This window comes from Thunnus maccoyii, chromosome 8 (genome assembly GCF_910596095.1).
Source record: "Thunnus maccoyii chromosome 8, fThuMac1.1, whole genome shotgun sequence".
Taxonomy (NCBI): Eukaryota; Metazoa; Chordata; class Actinopteri; order Scombriformes; family Scombridae; genus Thunnus; species Thunnus maccoyii.
Genome location: NC_056540.1, coordinates 1,570,927 through 1,595,725, shown reverse-complemented (window position 1 = coordinate 1,595,725; position 24,799 = coordinate 1,570,927). Strand labels below are relative to the sequence as shown.

Sequence of the window (24,799 nt, the reverse complement as noted above, 5' to 3'; positions counted from 1 at the left end):
GCCTCGGATGACTAAACTACCTGCTTTCTCGCCATTAAAAAGACAGAGAGCGATAGAGATGGAGACTAAAGGTGATTCATACTGCTTATTTTACAGTACGCTGTGGCATTTATATAAGTGGTGTAAGTTATGTAAATGGTGTTACCACAGACTGTGTTTATCAGAGGGAGAAAGTAGTTTCTTATATTGCCTATCATTCTATTAAATGTTCTTGTTATTTGACTTCAACGTCATCATGATGGAGGGAAATAATTTCACTTTACAGATGACAATTACAGGCAACAGAATTTGTAAATGGCCTCCACATTTAAATATTCTCATCATGTCCAGCAGGAGCAGCAGTAAACTGGATAACATGCATATAGATAAGCTGATAATTGTATACTTGCCAAAGAGATAACCACTAAAATATGGAAAAAAGAGCTTCTGCCGTGGTGACCTTACAAGGACTTTTTAACCATGCTGGTAGCGAGACTGTTGACCCTCAGTCTCACGGTCTAGCACCCTAACCTCCCAGCAAAATGATAAATGGTGCCACAATTATCCCAGCAGTCATTTATGAGAGGAGACAACAAAATGAAATGAGACGGAGAAAAAAAGTTTGCAGGCTAGCCTGGTTGGATGAAATGGTGGTTGAGTTCCGTGTCCTCCGATGATACCGAGCGTGACTGTCGGGCCCTCCCTCAACGCTATTTAACATCACGGGTCATTAACAGGTACAAGTGCCGGGGTGACCGTGGAGTCTTCTCTGTCACTGACCTTCCTGTGAGCTCCCTGTCATCTCCATCAGTCATCCGATATGACACCAAGTGATGTAGCGGCCTGTCACCTGATTAAGACAGACCCCCAACCCAGAGAGAAAGAGATGGATAGGGAAAAAAAAGGTCCTCTTAAAGACCCAGAGAGAAAGAGATGGATAGAAAAAAAAAGGTCCTCTCAAAGACAGACTTAAAAGGAGATGCCCCCAAGCTTAGTGGAGACGGTATTAGGAAGCGCTGCTTAATTATGAGAGCAAACCTTTGCGGATAGCCCCAAGATATTCATTTTAGGAATTAATTTGGTACATAAAGAGATCATCAAATCTAAACAGCCCTATGGCGTAGGAGGTCTTATCCACACAGCAGGCGGATATTAACCCAGGCTTTTCATTTCAACAGTTTTTGGTGATGGATATCAGTCCAAAAAAAAAAATCAAAACTGATCATTGCAAGCCCAGCTTCATTACAGATTAACTTTTTTTTTTTTTTCCGCATATACTACAGAGCCAAAAGTATGTGGACACCAACACATTCTTAAACCCTGGGCATTCTTCTGCTGCTATAACAGAATCCTCTATTTACCCAGCTTTACACAAGAATTTGCATCCTGCTGAAGGGATTTGCCAACAAATCCACCAAACTAAAACAAAACAAAAGTCCAATCCCTCCACTATCTATACAATCTTATCCATTGCTGGATTTCAGGGGGCTGGGGAATATTCTTGCTGACACTGGGTGAGAGGCCTTAAAAAATGACCCATATATCATTTGTAAATGCCTTCCAAAACCAATACAAAATATGCATACAGGTATAAGCTTCACAGCCCATTCTCTACATTGGAAACTGCACAACAATCCCACATAAAAGGTCCGCTTAGTCACAGTCACTAGTTCCAAGTCAGTGGACCTTGAGTGAAAGACCGTGTGATACAGTTGAAAGTTCTAGTGTGAGTAAGTAGACCATGAGTGGTGATTGTTTCATCAGCTGCTGTTCTCAAGGGAAAGAATGAATGTTGAACATCATTCACTATAAGCATTTTGATGCCCTCGTGGTTAAGGTTTGGTTAGGTTATGCACAAAAAATCCCTTGGTTTAGATCAGATAGACATCATGATTTGGGTTTAAAAACTACTTAGTTAAGATTTTGAAAGACTGAGCTTTGGGTCTAAAAATGTACCTCTTGGTTAAGTTTAGGGAATAATCATGCTCATAGTTTAAAGAAGCCAATATTGACTGTTAATGCTAATAATAATAATAATAATAATAATAATAATAATAATAATAACTTTATTCATATAACAAAAGTAACAATATGCTTAAAGCTAGAGTGCGGGACTTTTGTCTCCCCCTTCTGGCAGTGAGAGTAATTACAAAAGCCTGTGTATGACAGAAATACAATGATATTTTCTGATTGTTTCACAGCTACCCTTCTAAAGCACAAATAAACCACCATCAAATACTCGAAAGGTGATTTACTGAGGAGTAAGATGCTCTTTTGGTGCAATTTGGACACGCAACACATTCAATATTAAACTTTGAATGAACAAGCAAACAGCAAGCTGCTCAGCTCCGTGTCTGAGTACAGCGGGGGCTGTTTGAGATAAACACCATCACATCACAGCAGGATGGGGCTTTTGGGTTCTGACTTGCTGAGTGGGACAAAGGCACAAGCCCCCCTCAGTTAAACTTCCCGAGAAAGAAGAGCAAGCACTCACAGGAGAAAAAAAACCAGAGGTGCAGACAGTAAAACTAGCCAAAAGAAGCGACGACATTTATCCTTCATTAATATTTCAGAGAGCAGAGAGAGTATTTTCTTTAGGTTTGACATTATCCATTTAGAGAAAATACATTCAGAATCACACTATATTATGATCTCATATTATCTAAAACAGGACAACAAAACAGCCATAATTTTTTCTATGATTATATTATATTATATTATTTTTATTATTTTGATATTATATTATTTGTATTCTATATTTTTTTGAAAGTGAAGGATGCAATATTTTTAAATGGTAGGTTTCATTATAACCATTAAAACCATCAAGCAACACTGCCTGCAAACCACACCCTCCTTTCCTGTCAGTTGTACACAATCAACTCTGCATTGAGTGTATTAGTCATAAAACAAAACAACGAACTGGTTTGCAAATTTCAACCAAAAGAAACTGCAAAAACATTAATTTGCAGTCCTTTCCTGTGGTGCAGAAGCTGCATCTCCCTTTCTTTTGTCCCCTTGTGACAACTGACTGTGGGATTACAGACTGATCAGGGAAAGATTCTGTCTACTGTCCTGCTGTGGCTGCTGTGTCTGGCATGTGGGGAGGTGGTGTTGCTTTGCATGAGAGAAGTCACAAGGGCCTTTCCTCCGTTTTGTCTATTTTGTCCTCCTCTTCTAATACTTTCTCTTCAACTCACTGTCTCCTTTTTCATCTTGGAATAACAGATCGGCAAGTATAGCAAGAAACACACTGGCAAGGGAACATTGGCAGTTCCACATACCCAGACATTACCTTGATTTAACTGCCTCTAGTGACTTTAAAATCCCTTTGAATTAATACAGGTCAAATTTGACCCGGAACACCTTTTATGTACGAATATTATACTAGCTGCACAAAAATAGATGATGGTTTATATATTTCCATTTTTTACATTCTGGGCCACTTTAGGAAAAGTCTTACAATTTTAGGCTTAAAGAATGCAATTTAGGGTGTCTTATGTCAAAATGGGTCAAATTTGACCCAAACAGTATGTTATGGTTTAAGGTAATAATTAAAATCTTAAGATCCACTCTAAAATATATAGGCAATCAATGTAAAAATGCTAAAATTGGGTTTATATGTAATCTTTTGTTGTATCAACAGCATTTAATACAACTTGTATCAAATCAACATTACAGTATTTTCACATTTGCTCCTGAAAGACAAGTCATAGGTCCCTAAACATATGTTGTTTTTAGTCAAACGACCGCAGCCTCCATTTTTCTTTGAACACAGTCTTGGATTTACCCTTATTCAGGCCTACCATACTCCCATTCAGAGCATCGTTGAAGTCCTACACTGATGTTGGGTGATAAGTTCTGTTCAGTAAACTGGGCTGACATTTCTTTATGCAGCTGGCTTTGTGCAGTGGGGCATTGTCATGTTGAAACTGGATAATGACAAACACAAACTGTTTACACAGAGGTGGAGGCACACTTTTGTCCAAAATATCATGGTATGCTGATTCTCCTTCACTTCTTTGGAACTATGGGGCCTAGAACAAACCATGAATAACAGCCTTAGCACAAAATGCTTTGTCCACATACAATAACGTTGCCTATCTAGCTACTAAAATTCTGTCTTAATTTCAAAAATTATATCTTGGCCCAGGAAATTAGTCTTCAACAAACTGATAAAGCTCCTGTGTTTCCCATTCAACCTTGAGCTTCCTTCCCTTCCATCATGAGTGTCTATTGGTCAAAGAAAACAGTGCTGAAGCCTTTTCTTTTGTCACTGCCTTTCCTTGTGAACAGTGAAAACATTTGCTAATATCATGGGGACATCTTTCCTGACCTTTCCCTTTGGCCTCACTCAGCTTTCCTCTGCATACTTGATTGGGCTTTGGACTGAATGAAAACAGCCCAGAGGGAAGCACATAATCTGCCTTTGAGCATATGCTAATGCCAATGCACAACGCTCGTGTCGGCACCTCCTCATATTATTGTGACCTTGTTCAGAGACAGGAGACGAAGGTAGATGGAGATAGGAAGGGAAAGGATGCAGGCATCGAAAGAGGGTCAGATGGAAAGATTGTGAACTGTGACACATAGAGGGAGAGTCCAAAGTGAAGGGAAAGTGCTGAAGATGTCATTAGAGATGCAGTGGAGGGCGGCTCAATTATGAACCCTGTCTTTTTTTATCTAGTTTATGAAACGCAGGGGCAAGAATGTCTTTGCAGCGGTGTCACAAATCTTGCAAATATAAATGCTATCATCATGGAGGAGCATTAGAGAAAGCACAAATAATGTCTGTGAGAATAAAAACCAAAATGGACAAATACATATCGCAGTGATTGGCTGTAATGTGGGTGAAAGTCTCAGTCAGTTTAATTAAATCTGTGTGTACTGAGCCTAACTCACTCATTAGCCAGTGTGCTAATTTAGAAATGCAAAAAAAGGGCTCTATGTTTTGAATAAAAACATTTAAAAATAAAATAGATTCAAAGTGTCCTATTGTTACTAAAAATGTGAAAAATGATATGCTATGATTGTTTTTTTTTTTGTTTTTTTTAAGTTATATAGTAGAATGGCATAGGCAGCTGTGGCTCAGGAGGTAGAACAAGCCGTCTACTAATCAGAAGGTCTGGTGGTTCAATCCCTGGCTCCTGCATGTCCGCATGTTGAAGTGTCCTTGGACAAGATACTGAACCCCAAATATCTCCCGAATGCTGTGCCATCTCCTCCACCTTGCATGGCAGCCTCTACCATCAGTGTATCAATGTGTGTGTGAAAAGGTGAATGTTGGCCTGTAGTGTAAAGCGCTTTGAGTGGTCAGAAGACTAGAAAAACACCATATAAATGCAGACAATTTACCAATTATAGAATGTGTATATATAGTTTAGTTTAGTTTAGTTTTTGTTTTGTTTTCCATTTTTTATAGTTTCTGTTTTTCTGTAGGTATGCATACACATATTTTCAGTCACCAATCATTGTCAGCTGCCATTACTTTGTTGTTTTCACTCTCACTATTAAGCTACCACCAATGAAACACATATGTGTGAATGTTTCACATTAAAAGCCTACCAGGAACAAGAGATATTATGCCCTTTTGGCTTCTGGGAGGCTTTTAATGTGAAATGTCTGCAGGAAGTATTGAGTTTGATTGAAGCTGAACAGTGATCAAAAACATGGCAAAGCAGAAACAACTCAAAACAACAGAGTGGTGAGTATAACATGACATAAACTGATGACATACAGACAGGTGACAAATTAATGGAAAAACTGGTTCAGGTCTGAATGCTTGACCCCTACAGTGAGGGGATCTGGTGGCTCTGTTATGCTTTGGGGGGCATTTTGCTGGTATGGTTTGGGTCCACTTGTCCCCTTAGAGGGAAGATTCACTGCAAATCAATACAAAGTTGTTCTGAGTCATCACCTTTATCCTATGATGAAACATTTCTATCCTGATGGGAGTGGTCCCTTCCAGGATGACAATGCCCCAATTCACAGGACATGAGGGGTCACTGAATGGTTTGATGAGTATGAAAATGATGTGAATCATATGCTATGGCCTTCACAGTCACCAGATCTCAACCCAACTGAACACCTATGGGAGATTTTGGACTGACGTGTTAGACAGTGCTCTCCACCATCATCATCAAAACACCAAATGAGGGAATATCTTTTGAAGAATGATGTTTATCCCTCCAATAGAGTTCAGAGACTTGTAGAATCAATGTCAAGGCTGATGAACACCATTCTTCAAAAAGATATTCCTTCGTTTGGTGTTTTGATGACGGTGGTGGAGAGAAACTTTTATTAACCAAACCTACAAATTTTTCTGACATGTTTTTGAGTGAGGCACTGAACTGCTGCCTACCTCAGTGAAACTGCAGGCAACCTTGTACCACTGGTTTGCTGCGCAGCTCCTATTGAGAATGAATAGAGATGTGTAAATATGAAACAGAATGCTGTACTAAGTTCATTTGACTCTCCCTAGATAGATAAAGGTTCGAAGTCTGACGTTTAATGCAACCTGGACTACTTTCTTATCAACTCAGACAAAAACAACAAAAAACTGCTCAAAGAAATATTTACATGAACTCTGCTGGAAGTGAAAGTCAAGAAAAGATGACCAACACACACACTGAGAATTTTCACAGTGACAGAATGTGAGGCTACAGGGAGCCATGGTAGGGAGGTATCTGTGCGTGTGTGTGTGTGTGTGTATGTTCCTCTCACCTGAAGCTCAAGCTATGTGCTCCTGACTATCCTGACTATCACTGATATGACACCTGTAGTCAGTGCCAACGTTAGGAGACTACACACACAAACACACACAAATCCACAGTCGGACGTCCCTCGGAGCTGTGGTCATTGCTGTGTACATGCATGATTCACTATGTTAGTGATATTTTGATACCCTGCTGCTTGCACAAGATTACCAGCTTATCCACGTCTGGCTGTGGGCAATGAGTGTGTGTGTGTGTGTGTGTTGGAGGGTGTGGAGTATGTCCTCGGGCAAATAGCACGGTCTACCACAGATGTAGTCCAATCACAAGTCTCTATGAGACATGACACTGAGATGCTGACTCTCTGGGCCTTATTTTCCTGCAGACTCAAAGCTAGTGCTGGGGCAAACAGTCTTTATGCAGTTTTCCTCAGGCGCAAGTCTATTTTTTTTTTGCTTTCAATACCTGCATCCCTTCCCTTTTTATTTCCATCTATCTCTGTCTCCTGTCAATGATATGCAACCCAATCTCACATCAAAATGTGTAATAGCTATTAGGCAATCATTCAACGTATTATATTGATGGGCTATATTAATTAACATATTATGGTAAAAAATAAATGATATTCTGAAAAAATAGTTCAATGATGATTTGAAAGTTTTTGTATTTTTTGTTATTGTTTGTTTTGTTATATGTTTGTTATTTGGTAAATTTACACTATATGATTTGTTTCATGTATGATCTCAAATCAGACATTCATGTTCTGGATTATGTCATGTTATGTTATGTTATTTTTTTTTTTATTTTTATTTTTTTCACTCACCTCCATGCCCCACCAGTCCAGTCAGCCAGTAATATGGCTCTGTTTTACCCGTTCTCCATGAATAGAGCCCCTTTACCTTTTTATATTATCCGACGCAAAAATCAGTATGGGGTCTGATGCCGGCAAGCGAGGAGCAGGCACAAGATCATCCTCCATCTCGTAAGCCTACCACAGGCATTTTGCACTGTGTTTAAGTCCAGGTCTATCCGGATTCACGTCGTGTGCCCTCATGTAGCTGGAGAACTATCTTCATTCTTCTCATCCTTCCCAAGGAAACTGTCGAGGATCCAATGATTAAATGACTCTGGAGACTGCAGCACAATAAACACTCTCACAGTAACAATGAGTCGGCCAAAGCCGGATGACTATTTGTTCTCTTTTCTTTATACTTTTTTTTTTACTGAGGCTTTGGGGTTTGGTGGATTGAGTGCACTGAACTGAACTGAACTTCCTTGTTTTGAGTTTCTTTATGGGATACCGGGAAAACCAGGAAGTGGATTATTTTGTTAATGAACTGAACTGAAATGTACTGATTACTGGGGAAAACCCTAAGTGTAGTATTTGTGTTTCTTTATAAACTGAAGTGAATATATGGACCTGGACTGAATTATTAAGAATTTTGCTTTCTTACTACCTTTGCCCTGATATAATCTTTTGAGAATTTAACTGGTGGTTTGGTTCAAATTCTGTCACTGCTTTACAATCATTTATAAATTAATTTGTGTTTTGAAACATTACCTGGGGTCATGTGTAAACTAAATGCATGTATCCTTTGTGGGGTTTGATACTGAGTCTTACTCAAATGAGTCTTACTGGTTTAAGTTTGTTCAAAGTGCTGCACTATGTTGGTCCACAGTGCAAAACATATTAGTTTCACAATAACAGCTCTACAATTTTCTTATCTATTGGCCTGCATCCACGTTACGTGACTGTCAAGTTTCTGTCTGTGAAAAAAACAAAACAAAATTAAAACAAAAAAAAATAGCAGACATTCCTTTTATTCTCAGTGGAAAATGCAATATCTTGAGGTAGTTTCAACATTAAAATGCTTTTTGATAACACTTCTAGCAAGAAATGTGTATTTTATTTTCATAATCTTTGCTCAGTGAATGTATATGATTTTTAATTATTACAAAGATTTTTTCAGGCTTTCTGTTGTTGCCATGGTGGTTGCTATGGACGCTGCTATCACTGAAACCTATGAAATCTATGTTATTTGTGTTATTTTATGTAACTGTTTGATGATGTTCTTTCAATAAAATACATAGATTTTATAGAGCGCCCCAGGGATGACTTGAATTTGAAATCCATTCTTGCTTTGTGATTGGCTGAGGACCCACATAGACGTATTTTCCTCAATGTCACCATATGAAGGTTTTCTTTTAATGATATCTTTAACATTTCTCAACACAAATGTGTCCTTGATAACTCAACAATATAATGTTAATAAGGTTAATGTTATGGCCGTCAGTTTTAATTATTTCTCCTTCGAGTCTGTGAAATAGTTTTTATTGTCAGGTTTTTAGAGCGGAAGGCTATGGAAGATCATTGTGTTGTGGCCGGATGTGTCGCTTTCAGCTACTGTTTTGGGTTGTCTGCCATCAGTTGGCTTCATTCCATTTCAAAATGCCACTGTCCACCGCAACCCGAATCCAAATGACACTATTACTGTTAAGAAAGGGCATTTTATGGTGATTGTGGTGATTGTAAAATGTGAAGTTGCTCATTTAATTTTATATTTCCACGAATATGTGGCTGAGGATATTTAATATGAAGTCATCTTCCTTAAAAAATAGAAAGAACAATTATTATTGAGCCACATCATCCAATAAAGGACTCCAACTCCAAGGGACTACTATCTCTTCTGGCCTGGGAACACCTTGGTATCCCCCAGGAGGAGCTGTAGGGTGTTGCAGGCAACGAAGGATGTCTGGGTTTCCTTACTCAGTCTGATGCCACCGTGACCCCGTCCTGGATAAGCAGCAGAAAACGGATGGATGGATTTTTAGATTGACAAGTTTAGAGCTTACAATAAAGAATACATTAAGGTAAACTTTTTTGCAACAACCTTAGTTTATCTTTTTAATATGTAGACCATATCTCCTTATTGACAACACCCTTAGAACTTTTCATACTGTTTAACTGATCAGTGTGGGTGTGTGTGTGTGTGTGTGTGTGTGTTTGTGTTTGTGTGTGTGTGTGTGTGGGTGTGCATGTGCATCACATTTTGTACCATGGCCATATAAACGGGATGAAAGCAGTGTTATCAAACTGGACTTTACATTTCACATCCTTCATTTAGTCCCTGCACTTGTCACTTTCATATATTTCATCACACTGAACTTTAGATTGTTCACTTCATTCAACCTCCACTGTTACATAGTTTAATTATTTATGCACATCACATTTAATTGTTGCTCTTATCACCTTCATATATTTCATACACTCCATTTCTTTGTCCATAGTACAGTCCATATTTCCTTTGCATGGTCAATATTTCATTTCAAGTTTCATATCCCTTTTCAAAACTATTACTATTTCATTCTATAAATAGATTTTAACATTTTAAATTTAAGTTTAATAGTACTTTTTTATTTCTGCATTGCATTTTTTGTGAGCAAATGCCAAAACACATTCTTTCTATGCTTGCATTGACTAATAAAAGAGATTCTGATTAAATGGGCTACTGTATGTCATGCTGACATAAAATCCCAAAACCAGGAATCATAAAGGTGAAAAAAATCTCCAGGGTTGTGTACATAGTAGCCTATGCATGAATGAGAACAGGTTGGCCTTTTCAGCCCTAACTCTAACCCTAACCCTAATCAATGTCTCTATTACACATTTTAATATGAGACTGGGTTGTAATATGAGGAGGTGCCGACACGAGCGCTGTATATTTGCATTAGCATATGCTTAAAGGCAGATTATATGTTTCCCTATGGGCTCTTTTTATTCGGTCCAAAACCCAATCAGGTATGCAGAGGAGAGCTGAATGAGGCCAAGGGGAAAGGTCAGGAGAGATGTCCCCATGATATTAGCAAATGTTTTCACTGTTCACAGAGAAAGGCAGTGACAAAAGAGAAGGTTTCAACACTCTTTTCTTTCACAGATCACTAAAAACCTTTCATTTATATTATGTTTTGCACCTTTCAGTTTGCTACACACTTTTTTAATTTATTTCAGATCGATATGAGAATCAAAACACCATTTTAAAGAAAGATTCTTACCAATTATATCATCTACGTGAGAGTAATCTGATGACCCAGTGTTTGGAAATATGTTCTGTTGGATTAGTGAGTTTCCCACAGCAACTTATAGAATGTCTGATCTTTACAATGCTTATTAAACAGCTGTAGTCATCACACAGCAGCAGGAATGATACACATTTCATCTGTAGTCTCTGATTTAAGAGGAGCTGTGCATCTTTTTATACGTGGATGGCACAGCAGAGGAAACTTCATTAATTATTTAAATATTCTGCATCCTGAGAATTTGTCTGAACATTTCTATTAAACAAATGTTCAAACTCTCAACATATTTGCAGTAGTCATTCTGTGCATGGATGTGTATCTATATAATCAGTGTGTAACATAGCCTCTGACAGTCTCCTTCCTAAACACAGTAGGCAAACATCAACATCCTATATGCTGTGAACACATAAAACATGTTCATGAAAACCTTTTAAAACAGGTTTAACCAAAACCATGTTCACTTGACGTACAGCTGGCACAGTGTGGATACCTTCATTCATCAATTAAATATTTGGACAAAACAGTGATAGAATTTGTGAGCTTTTCAAACACTAACTAGCAAATTTCCAAATCCGATGTTGTATCTATTTGTTCAAGGATATTGTATATACTTAAAAGTATAAATGATGACTTTCAAATATGCAGAGGAGTTGAACTGCAGAGTTTAATATTAATTGTTTACACAAAATAAGCTGCAGCACACATGAGAACACATCAGCTTTATTTTCATTCTATCATTGTCAGCATATTTGGATTGATGTATATTAATATCTGGGGTGTCCTGAATGTATATTTTGGAACTTTAGGGGCTTCACAGAGGTGAACTCATTTCTGTCTCTCTCTCAGCCTCCCTCCCTGTTTCACATGTCGCTGTGTTTAAAGGCGGTAAGAGGAACTCATGTTACTCAGGATTCTGTATTCCTCCCACTAATAATGTATTCAGTCTGTCCTCCATGTTGCACCTGGCTGCGCCTGGGTTGCACCAATGCTGAAAAATTACCAAAAAAATTGTTCGTCACACCCACATCGGCTGTGCGCCAGGAATTAAGACTGTGCCTGCACCCTATTTCAGGAAAATGGGGCTCTCTGTCTGCTGTTACAGCTTTGCTGACACAAGCTGGAGCTCCACATTTGTATTTTTTGGTTCATTGGTAATTCATTTAAACTGACTGCCATATGTTATTACTAGACTGTAAGATGCAGTTGAAAGAAAAAAAATAATCTATTTAGTGGACCTCAAGTTCATGTTCATGTTCAGGAAAGCAATATTTTTGTAGCAGCAACCCTGACCGGGTAATGATGGTCACCCCTAAGTCCACAATTGTGCAATTTTTACAGGACTGTGGGAATATTAATTGGGATCATCTCATAGAAACAGATGACTTGGATGTGCGTTGTAACTCCATGAATACTGCTGTAGTGAAATTAACAGCAAAATATACAAAAAACATAAAATGTAAACAAAAGAAGGCCACTTCACCATGGCTAAATAATGAAATACGTAAACTCATGAAAATAGAGATCTGGCTTTGAAAACATCATTATATTCTAAACTCAATACTCATCATCTGATCTACAAAATTAGATAAAGCAGTCCTGGAATTACGTGAATCAAAAGCCTCATATTACCCACAAGGAAACACCAAAGGCCACGATGTATCCCTTTGGAAACAATTTAACCAACAAATCATACTGTTTCCTTAAGAAATACAGCTCTATATTGATAAGACCTGTGACTCATGTCATCAATTTATCAATTAGGACCAGCAAATTCCCAAATAACTGGAAAAGTTATTACACCAGCCTTCAAAGCAGGGGATCATGATCTGATATGCAACTATCGCCCTATTTCTACTCTTTCTGTCTTGTCAAAGGCACTTGAGAAGGTTGTGGCAGCACAGCTAGTTGACCACCTAGAGACCAATCAACTCCTTCATCTGCAACTATTTGGTTTTAGCCCAAAATATTCCACAGGAACTGCAATTTGAAAATGTAAAGCGTTCCTTTGACAGGAGTAATGTCATAGGGGAGTGTTTCTTGACCTGAAAAGGCATTTGACAATGTCAACTGTGGCATTCTTTTGTTTAAGTTGTCTACATTCATTTTTTTCTAAACAAGCAGCTGATTGGTTTGAGTCATCTCTCTACTTAAGGAAGGACTCTGTCTGTATATATGCCTATATGTGTGTCCTCCGCATATCTCTTGAACCATTAATCCGATCAACTCCACACTTGACAGGTGTATTGCTGATGAAAAGTTAGGCTTTGTTGTCAACTTCCCAACTCATTTTTTAAAAAATGGGAAACGAGAGTGAGAGGGCAAATGAGCTGAGAACACAACTGAGCATCAGAGAGAGCAGTGGAAAGCTTCCTCTGATAGAGAACAAGCCCATTAATGACAGAAATACATTATTTTCTGATCATTTCATGGCAGTTACATTCTAAAGCACAATAGACAACCATCAAACCTTCAACAGATGATTAACTGTGGAGACAGATGCTCTTAGTTTTTGTTTCATTTTGCTCCTCTGCATCTGCAGAGCAGAGAGAGAGAGACAGAGAAAGAGAGTAGTGGAGTGAGGAGAGAGAGAGGTGATAAGCTTTCGCTGAAACAGCAAGCCTGTGAATGAGATAAATAACTGACCAATCAGTAGTCTGCAGTGTCTTCATGTCAACTTTTAGTATCAGGTCAGCTTGAGAAAAGTTTTTTTCACATGGTGTGCTCTAAAAAGAGAACAGCAGACAGCGAAAACAGAGCTTTTGATCAAGAATGGACAGTCTCAGGCTACTTCCCACGGGCAGTTCAAAACCGGTGTGTTTCATAGAAGCACAAATATTTTGAGCAAATATACCCACTCAAATGATCCGAACTGAAGCCACAGAAAACAATCTAAGAGCCCAATATGATACATCCACTTTATTTTAGGATGCATATTTTTTCAAAAGCTCTCTGTTATGTATTTTATTTTTAAATGCAGCCGTCATTATACTTGAAATGAGAAAATATTCACTAACAGTACTTAACATCTGTGTATTATAGAATATTAGTTTCTTCCGTGTTGTTGGAACTCATTCACACCTCATATCAACAGTACTGATTTTTATATGCATTGTAGTAGCAATCACCCATTCCAAACAGGCATGTTTTGAATGGGCACTGTGTTAGTATCTTCAAACTAGAGAGCAGTGTGTGAAAGTTGACCATGAATAGTCACCCCTTTTAAACAACAGAATGGTTATTCCCCAAATTTTGATCCTGGGTCCACTGCTTTTCGGTCTGGTTATAAATGACAAGCCTAGAAGGTGCCCAGAGGCCAGGTGCCAGTATGCACCAGTTAAGTCATCTAGCAAGGCAGCGGGGATCCTAACTGCATACTTGGTTGATGTCCATCAGTGGCTGCAACATAATCATCTCGTATTGAATTTGAAAAACAAAAAACAAACAAACAGTTTCTATGTGTTTCTCCATTAGAAAACAGGACTCACTCGAAAATTTTAAAATCAAGATACAGAATGAAGAAATAGAGGAAGTCAGTGGTTTCAAGTTTTTAGGAGTAATCTAAGATTCACAACTCAAATTTGATAAACATATAAAGAAGATTTCAAAAACAGTTAAGACCAACCTTAAAGGGAAGTATTATGCTTTATCTTATTTTCAGAAATATATATAATGTCACAGTGTCGGATGTTCATGTTAAAAGTGGCCGACGTGTCAAATAACGAGGTAAACGTATGTAGCAGTAATCTCTGTGAGCAAAAAGCAGCAGCTTCAGACTGCTCTGAACGCTCGGTTTCCAATGTTTTTTTCTACTTTCGGCCCATGCTGATGTCAGTTCGTAAAGGATTTCTTTATATAGACATCTGCTATGTGCACAGCGCTCGAGTTCACTGCTCCGCTCCGGGAGTAGTTACGCCAAGCCACGACACCATTACACAGCACAGCAAAGTAAAATAAGTAGTTTACCTATTGGAGGTGTACTGGTTGTCTGCAGCTCTTCATAAAACATCTCACTGTGGCTGTTTCTGCTTGTACCAGTCCTCCTTGCATTATTTCTAACTGATCCACTGACCAAATAGCTCTAAATAGCTCCATATGATGTTGTTCCTACCGGTTTTTAGTGCCGCAAACGAAGCTCGGCTAAGTCAGTGAAGAACATGTTTTTTACTTCCTGTAAATTCTTCACAATAAAAGTCTCTTGTTAGTTAGTCATTGAAAAACTTTTAATTTGAAGCAGTAAAGCAGGAAATGTTTGGTTTGCATTGACGTAAAGTTACACAACTCTGATACGTAAAGCTGGCCAATCAGAACAGAGTGGGCTCATCAGGCCTTAAAGAGACAGGAGCTAAAACGGAGTGTAAAAGAAACTGTGTATACTGAGGGGCTGCATAAAGGGCCAGTATAAGATAAATAAGGAGTTTTTTGAACTGTAAATCATGCCGAGCCACTCTAGTGGAGTCCAAAAATAAAAATTTAGAGCTGAAATTAGCATAATAGGTACTCTTTAATTGGTTCAAATTAATCAGGCACTAAATACCCACTCAGGAAGCCCAGTCATTTATGGAATCAATGATTATCTCTCATTTTTCATATTTCATGACAGAATGGACTCAAGCATCACCATCTACGGCCAGACAGCTCACATCCTTATACAGTCATACCAAATAATGGATAAAAAGCCTGTCCAGTGGCATTACTGTCACAAAAGATACAAAAAAGATACAATCTACTTAGCTTTGGGAGCTTTACTCATTTTTGTTTTCTCAAATTAGTTTTTAAATGTATCAACAGTCTAGCCCCAGAGCCTTTTTCCATATATATCCAAAGACAAGACAGTAACAGAGTAACTAAATACTACATCATAGATCTAAATTTGGACAATCAGCTTTCCCCATAAAGGGCTGTCAACTTAGGAACACATTACCAACTGAAATCAAATTAATTCCAGATATAAAATCTTTTACAACAATGGTTAAGTGCTGGATAAAAGCAAACCAGAGCTGTACCGATTTTTAGCTAACTGTACTCTAAATTACTAAGGTGGTTTTATGCATGTGTATTTTATTATACTTCCACATCTGTAGTGTATTGTGGTTTTATGATAATGAAAGCTGTATATTTTAATTACACTGTACACGTAAAGCTCAACTAGGGATAAGAGTTGAAAATTAGCAATATCTATAAACTCTCTGCGCAGCACATCAGTTTCATGCTCTGTATTGGAACTATGTTATATGGCGTCGTCCCTATCAAATAAAATAAAATTTCAAATTTATCATTAGCTTGATTCAGTTCTAATTAGCTGACTTCTTATGGGCTGATGTAACTGGATGAATGAATAAAATCTCAGTTTGAAATACTAGCTACGACTCCTCTTGGCTGCCAGCTGGGTCCCTCACATAGCTGCAACCTGCAACCTGACAATCCCAATCAAAATGCCTCAGTAGCAGAGTATGGAGAATACCGTAAATGCTTCACCACACTTCACAGTACAGATGGATTTAACAACGGTATGATATGCAGCAGTAGGGTCAGCCTCTTAATGTGGTTATGACAAGGCATTTTTGAAGCCAGCTTGGAGCCAGGGAACAGGACGGTGAAAAACATCAAGAGAATTTCTTGACATCGGTGTGTGTCAGTGATCATGGGTTTGCTTGTAAACACTCACTATTGAGCAATCCAATCAACTAAGGTATTTTTATGCTAGTACTTGTATTGTTGATTTATTTCATATACATATGTGTGTAAGTCCTCAGAGACATCAGCGAGAAAGGTAGTGATCTGAGAATTATTGGTGCCAGAACGAATGTCTCAGGTACATTAAGTTAATGGATCGGCTCTCAGTTTTTCCATCACATCATGAATTCCAACATTCACAGGCACACAAATAATGCTTGCTCTATTTCTTTTGTAGTGAGTGGGCAGTGATATGGTTTCAAACAATTGAAGAAAAACACTTCTACACAGTGATCCATCTAACAGACAGGTATATTCTAGCTGTATGTATAAGGTTAGGATTAATGTAGTATAAAAATGAAAATTTAAGCAGCTACATTAGTTGTCTGATGTGTTGCTTCTTGACTCTTGGTTTCTCTTGCATCTTTTGCTTCCTAGATGAAATGATTTGCTGTGAGAGTGTGATGGCCCTCAGTGTTTGGCTCAGCTCTGCTGCTGTCTGCTGAGTCCATTACCCTTCCAATGAGCCTGCGAAGAACTCTACTGTGTTTGTTTGCCAATACCTTCTCGAAAATGTACTGTATGTCACACCCACTTGACCTGCTGAAATCACAGAATTCTTCAAAAAGTCAAACTTGCCAGAGGCATGTTGGTCCAAGTCTGTTATTTCCTTGTTTGCCACCAAGTTGTCATTGTTACAACAGCCAAAAGAAAAAGCCAAAGAAAGCTGAGGGACAATCACACCATGCACCACCAGTCGCTCATGTTTATGCCTGTAACTTGGAAATCAAGGGCCTTTGAGGTCCAAGAGGTCTGGTTGATTGGTTGGATGGAGCCTACTGACTTTGGTGAATTGCCAGCAGGTCAAAGGTTAAACTTAACAACTGAAATATCTCAACACGTACTAGGTGGATTGGCACAAAATATTGTACAGATATTCATGGTACCCAGATGATGAATCCTAATATCATTGGTGGTCCCTTGACTTTTCTTGTAGCACCACTATGACGTTGACATTTGTTGTTTTGAGTGAATTATCTTGACTATTAAAAGGATATTCCTAAAATTTGGTGGACATATTCCTCTCAGAGTGAACTGTTGTAATCCTTTGATCTATTGTCACCATCATGTCAAAATGTTTATTTGTCAAAACTTTGATTTATGACCAAATATCTGCACAATTAATTACATTCTCATCAGAACTACATTGCCTGCTAAATATCAGCATGTTAACATTGTCACTGTGAGTGTAGTGATGTTAGCATTTAGCTCAGAGCACCGCTGTGCTCAAGTATAACCTCACGGAGCTTTTAGCATGGCTCTAGATTCTTAGTCATGTTTTTGTATTGATGTATATGCGAGGCTATATTCCACCTATATCCCAAATATATAAAACCCTCTGTGTTGGTGGACACCCAACAAACAGTAAGAGAGAAAGAGAGAGAGAGATTTTTCTTATTAAGGTACACCCAGAGTCTAATGTCTAGACTCTAATGTCTAGACAGCTGGTCTACAAACTTGAATAGATATTTATTATGTATGGATATTTATATTTTGGTTAATAATCCCTGATATACACACAGGTAAAACAAAAATCAAAGCATTAAACTGCAGTATCAATATTTTAACGATGTAACTCAGTTGATAGGTAGTGCAGTAGAGTGAGTAGAGCTTCTTCTGCTAGTGTCAGTGACAGCCATTTGCTAAACACTGGAGTGCCCAACGGCAGACTTTAAACCAAAGTTAAACACTTAGGCAAATCAATATTAGGCCTGTCTGACTGATTCAGTTATAACCAGACGAGTTCCCACCCATGCTTCACCCCTGCCATCTTCCACCCCACACTGCCACAACAAGAAGCCTGTGTCAATAGCTGTCGGCTTGACTCGCACCATTCCCCAAACGTTCCTTTGATCTGCGTGGAAAGCGGAATGCTGATCAGGGTGACAAAAGAGAAGGGACTCCCGGTGGGAATGCTGCTAACTTTGATGAAACTTTCATGGTTGTTATTTGCGTTTGAGTGGGGCTTAGAGCAGCAGAGAGCATAGCAGCGTGGCTGACTGGTAGCTGTCAGGACAACAAAACTAAACCAACCCTGAATGCTGGTTTCCCTTCCACTTTCCACTTTCTCCCCAGTTTACCCAGATGGCACTTTGTTTGTCTCGCCGATGTCAATCAGTGTATGAAGGCGATGTGTTATTACAACACAGCTGTCTAATTAACAACACACACCCATGTACACTAGTACCCCCCTCTGTGACTTTGAACCCTTTGGTACATCTGCTTGTAAAGCCTAGTTTCATGTACAGTAGCTTCTTATCCTTTAATGTGTTTTCAGCTGAAGGCTTAGCTTGCTTTGGTGGGTTTTTTTTTTTTTTTTTTTTGGTGTTTTAATCTCAACATGGAGTCAGATTCACTAATAACAAAACAAGCTGCATCTCTTGGTGATTTTTTTTCCTTCTCAACAGTCTTCCTGCCTTTGTTACAAATTATCTCTCCTGTGCCAGCAATCTACATTTTACTCTTTTCATCTTTCCTTGATTCCTCTCTTTGTTATCTTACCATTCTTTCCACCTTCCCTCTATCCCTAATCACCTATACTGTACTGATTTTCTTCTTTCTTTTCAACAAATTCTTTCTTCAGCACCAGCTACAATCTTACTTTCCAACCAACACCCCACACTCCCTTTTTCCAACGAGTTTTTAAAGTTTCCAAAATGACAATCTGACACCTGCTTTAAGCAGCGATTGGTTCGGTGTACAGAGGTGAGATAGTAAGTAGCGTGTGAATTTCTTGCTCTTTCTTCTCTTTCTTTCTTTACACAAATACTTTGGCTTTTTCCATCACAACAGAGTGCAAAACCATGAAATCATTGGATACAGACTGCCCAAAAGTGTGTGCTGCTATCCCCATTTGTAAGATTCATTGTCCTCCATTCATTCAGTCTACCCCATCCCTATGATGGCAGCTTTTTTGCTCTGCCTTTGATTGTGGCCATTTGGAAAAGGTATAAACACTTTTACCATCTGACTATAGCCCCTTTTACACAGCCTGTTCAAGGCGGGAATGTTGCGCTTTTATTCGGCCTCGCCATTCTGTATAAAAGGTATGAACACAGAATGGGGGGGGGGGGGGGGTTGTTCTGCCAGAGGTAGTCACGTTGCCGGATTGACGTGTGTGTAAAAGGGACAGCTGACATGGTGGGACAACACACACTACATGCCGACGCTGCTGTGTTACACGTCACACCTCTGATAGAGATAATTAATGCGCCTCATTTTAGATGTGTCATTTGATGCTCCTATGGCACACTGCAGGCATCAGATTTGAAATGCAAACACCACAGAACCGACACAGATTTGTCCTGCTGTTTTTTTGTATTTACTGCTGAATTAGTTGGATGTAATGAATGAATGAAAAGGAGAAATGCAGAGGAGGAAAATAAAACTAAGCGCATCTATTTCCACAGTAAATCATCTGTTGAGTGTTTGATGGTTATTTATTTGTGCTTTAGAACGTAACCGCCATAAAACAATCAGAAAATAATGTTTTATTTCTCTCAGTTACTCTATCACCGCTCCCTTTCCTCGCTCGACCACCGCCATGCTGTCTCTCTCTCTCTCTCTCTCTCTCGCTGGCTGGTGCGCTTGAGCTATCCCTTTCTTTTTCGGCTGCAGAAAAAAACAGCTTTGGTCGTTGGGTCCTCATTTGTCACTCCAAAATCAAAACAAGGTTGGAGTAGGGGCGTCAGAGGCAGTTTGACATGCCTCAAAACGCTTTTGGTGTGTGATCAGGCATTTAAAACAATAGGTGTACTTCAAAACGCACGCGTCAGACACTTTCAGTGCATTTGGGCCTTCATACCGCAGCAGCATTATGCCTGCTTTGTTTGGTTCAGTGTTAAAAGATGGGTCTTCTTTATGGCAATATTGCGGGATCTCTGTATAAAGGAGGCTATTGTCAGGCAATACTGTGTTCAAAGTAGTTTGTTTACAGCAGAATCTGGCCTTTATTCTCTAACAGATTCTCCTACTCTCCCACTCTTCATCTCTTCTCCTTCCTTACTAATCCTCCATCCCTCCCTCCCTACTAGTCTCCCGCCTTCCTTTGCCCAAGTGTGTGTCAGTGTGTGTGTCTATTTACATCTCTGGCGTCCCGCCAGTTCCCAGAGTTGCATCTCGGCTGGCGAGGGTCTCTGCGGTTAGCCGATCAAACATCCCACAGGTCAAGAGGGAGGAATGATATTGGTGTAACACATCACCATCATGCTGGGCTATCTCCCCCCGGGCAACCGCTGCTCTCATTCAGTGAATGCAAGTGTGTCTGTCTGTGTGTGTGTGGTTGCAAAATAGAAAATTCATGCTGATTTGATTGCGCCTCCACCCCTTTGATGTTAACCATAATAACAAGTGCCAATTACAGGGACTCCCGTTTGGACAAAACCAGTATGTCAGCCACATTTATACTGACGTCAGATTATGACAAGAGGCTGGATAATGACATGTCTGTTCCCCTGCAGTATTTACTGATGACTCTGCTTCCATCAACGCTAATACAGCATTTTAATTGTTCCCCGCTAGCTCTGAGTCCTTTCTCTGCACACATCCAAAACCATGTGTGACAGAGTAAAGGGCTAAAAGCAATTTCTAATTGAAGGAGCTGCTACATTATGTAAGAGGGACAGTTTAGTAATTGGGTTAACTTAAGTTGTCAACTCCTCTCCAGTGCGTCACGTTTTCTCATTGAGCCATCAGGGCCCGAGTCCAGAAAGCAAACCACTCGGCAAGCACCGTTAGACCATATTAAGAAAGATTAAGGCCACCATTTCGATGCTTGTAGCTGAGGGGATGCCTGCATACCCTGGTATTCATTTCTGATGACCGATTTTCTGTTTTTGGTTTGGCAAGAGAGATTAATCAAATGTTTCCACTCTGTTTCACTCCTTTTAGTCGTGCCATCACTTCTCCTCCCACCCTTTTTAAAGCCTTGCAGTGATTGGTCCTCTTTCCCCTTCACAGATGCTGCCCAGAGATAGCTGTCCAGCCAGGGACAAGTTAGCTGGTTGTGAATATGCTCAAAGACATGAAAGACCTGAACACTACTAAGCTGCTTGCTCTGAATCTCATCTCTGTTCTCTTTTTGCTCTGTCTCTTTCTCTTTTCAGTTTTTTTTTTCTCTGCTTGCTTCATGTCAGTGAAGTGAAAGGGATGGCATGATGTTTAGTGAATTATTCAGATCCAGGGAGCTAAAGCTGAGGCTGCTGCAGCTCACCAGGCCCGGCCCTTTGACTGGATCCCCCCTAGGGATACGCTGAAACCGACATGACCCTCCTCCCTGCCATACACTGACACACACTCATTTACACAGTCTAACACAGGGATGTAGGAACACACTCACAGGCACATACATGGAAGAACTACAGCACATTCGCAAAGTAAAAATACAAGAGTGTAAGTGCTGATGTGTCATTAAATGCATTTTGGTTGTGTAAATTTAGCAGACAGTACACCATACCAAGTGTTAGTGACTCTTATGGTTTTCTTAAAACATTACCAGTTGTGGAACAAAAAATTGACCTGAGTGTAGATGATAGTCTAAAGGGTGAAAAGTCAGAGTTATGCCTTCATGTTTGGGATGATAAGTGCATTAGGTAAGGCAAAAGTCCATGAAGAGATAGCCAGGCAAAACATCTCAACATCTTCTGTTTGGCTCTGGGTTAGATTGAGGTGATGGGTTACTGCAGTTACAAAAGTTATTCATATGAGCGCTTTATGATTTGGTTAACAGCTATTGTTAAGGTATGTTTAAGGTTTTAGTCGGGCAACTAAAACTGTGGAAAAAGTTGTGTAAAGCCTTTTGTTGCTCCAGAGAGAACTGCATGAAATCTAATGAATTCTCATAGAATCTCTGACTGAATTGTCAGCAGATGAGTGGCGTTGTGGTGAACGTGGGTGCCAGGGTTTGATGAGGAAAAAGAACATGTGTAATAAAAAAGTGATGATATCTCTCGTTCTACTGCATCAAAGTTGATACTTTTTCAAAGACTATCCATCGTGCGTCTGACAGTGTCATAGGAATGCGCTGAGATGCTTCACAAACCAATCACAAGACGTTGCTTGTCAGTCTGAACAAACAACTAATGCTGTCCTTTTCTGGTGGGGGCAGTCTCTTGTATACCAGTTATACATTTGTGAGGTTAGATGATCGACCATCTGAGACTGTCCTCCCAAGAAAAACAACAGCATCTGTTTTCAGTTGAAATACTTAAAATCTACTGCTCCTATGTTTACATGTAACTGACAAGGACCTCTAGCCATGTGGATTGCTACTCTTTTCTGTCAGGACCAGAGAGAGGAGTAGTACCCCATTGTTATAAACTCTACAGAACCTTGTAAGGGTAGGAGGTTGGAATGGATGGATGGGTCAACAAAGCCTTTGACTTTAACACAGGAAATCGCTGTTCATTTTTCTGTTCCTACCAACTGTCAATGATGGGTTCTTTGAACCATGACTATGATCCTTACCTTAACCCTAACCCTAACCAGGTAATTTTCCTTCACTCGAAGGGATGATTTTCAGTACTTTCAAAAGCATACACCCCTTTTTGCTATTAAACTGACATAGAGACATTCTAATAGATTTACAGGACTAATGAAAAAGACAAATGCCTCTGCCCCTGTTTGTGAATGTTTTGGGTTCAGAATGATGATACAGGTGACCAAGCCAACATGGACGGACGTGTAGCATTATTTGCTATTCCGTTATTTTTATTTCATGGGTTTGCCACTTGTGAACTATATTCTGCAATGAAAATATGTGAAACAGAAATTTCATGCAGCTATTCCTCTTTTGATGGAAAGGGAAAGTTGAAAATAAAGTCTATGTATTACAACAGGGAACTTACAACAGAAGAATTATTTGGAGATAGAAATAATTGGCAGTTTGGTCATTTTGCACTGTTAATAGCATTTATCGTTATTCATAGTGCTTCAAGACAAATATAGGTCATAAGCATTCCATCCCAGCAAGATTTGTCCAAATAACTGGTGTTAGACAACATAGCTACTGGAACAGAGTCGCAACACATGACAATACCACACTTTTAAAGTGCATCTGAAGGTTGATAACTGCATATACAGTCACTACCTTAGGACACTATATACAGTTTTATAGGAAACCACCTGGAAAGCTCACACTGCTTGCTATAATTAAAACACACACACACACACACATATATATATATATATATATATATATATATATATATATATATATATATATATATATATATATATATATAAATTAATTTTCTGATATTTTATAACACAAGCAATCAGTGGTGGAAGAAGTACTCAGTTCCTTTAGCATAATGGACAGTTACTTCATTACATGGAAAATTCCTGCATTTATGGTCATACTCAAGTTAAAGTACAAAAGTATTATCAGCTATCAGGCACCACAACTACACACAGAGATTGTAAGCCAAATCATTTGGGAACTACTGGTTTAATTTTTAACATTGTTTTGTATCTTATAAGCTTATTATATATTATTTCACGTAAAATTTGAATCTGAAAAATAACAACAGCTGTAAAATAAATAAATATTGTGGGGTCGAAAGTACCCTCTGAAATGTAGTGGAGTGGAAGTATTAAAGTAGCATCAAATGGAAATACTAAAGTAAAGTACAGTTCTTGTGTCTACCTCTGCAAGCAATTAAATTATTACTTGCAATAATCATTAGTAGATTAATCTACAATTGAAATAATTGTTCGATGCAGCTCCAGTGATTTATAAAGGTTTTGGAGGACAATAAAAACAGCTTATTTTGTCAGCTAGTTTGGATGGAAGAAATGCACAGGTCTGCTGACTAGTTGAAATGGATTTAATCAAACAAGCATTTTTTGTCTAGTAGGATAGGTTCATTTTGTTTTCCTAAATTCATCCAGGCTGTCTGGAGGTAAGATAAGCAAAATGCATAGCTTAAAGGAAATGAGATGTTTTCACTTTTTAAAGGTTTTGGTTGTGGTTAGACAATTTCCAGTTTTTCAGTCTCTTTATTTTGTACAGTACATGTAGGGGTTACAGTAAGGCTTGTTAACAATAACATTCACATTGGAAAATATAGGTGTGATATCTTGTGATATAAACTATTTTGATGCTTTCTTCTTTATAACTGAGCCCACTTCTCATTGAATATGAGCAGCCAGGTGTGGGCGTGAGAAGAAAACCTGTAATAATGTATTAATGAGAGCAAGAGTGGCTGCTGACTGACAAGCTGTTTACCTTGTGTTTTCTCTAATGCACCGACACCCTGTTTTCCCCTCCAACGTACCCGCAGGCAGGACTTAGTTCACAG

At 38.9% G+C, this 24,799-nt stretch overlaps 1 long non-coding RNA gene across 1 annotated transcript; it reads left to right on the top strand.

Moving 5' to 3' along the window:
- The first annotated feature begins 16,145 nt into the window (after nt 1-16,145).
- On the top strand, nt 16,146-17,384 carry LOC121902476. Its single transcript, XR_006097567.1, has 3 exons — nt 16,146-16,455; nt 16,678-16,749; nt 16,878-17,384. It is a non-coding gene; the product is annotated as an uncharacterized LOC121902476 (long non-coding RNA).
- The last annotated feature ends 7,415 nt before the right edge of the window (nt 17,385-24,799 follow it).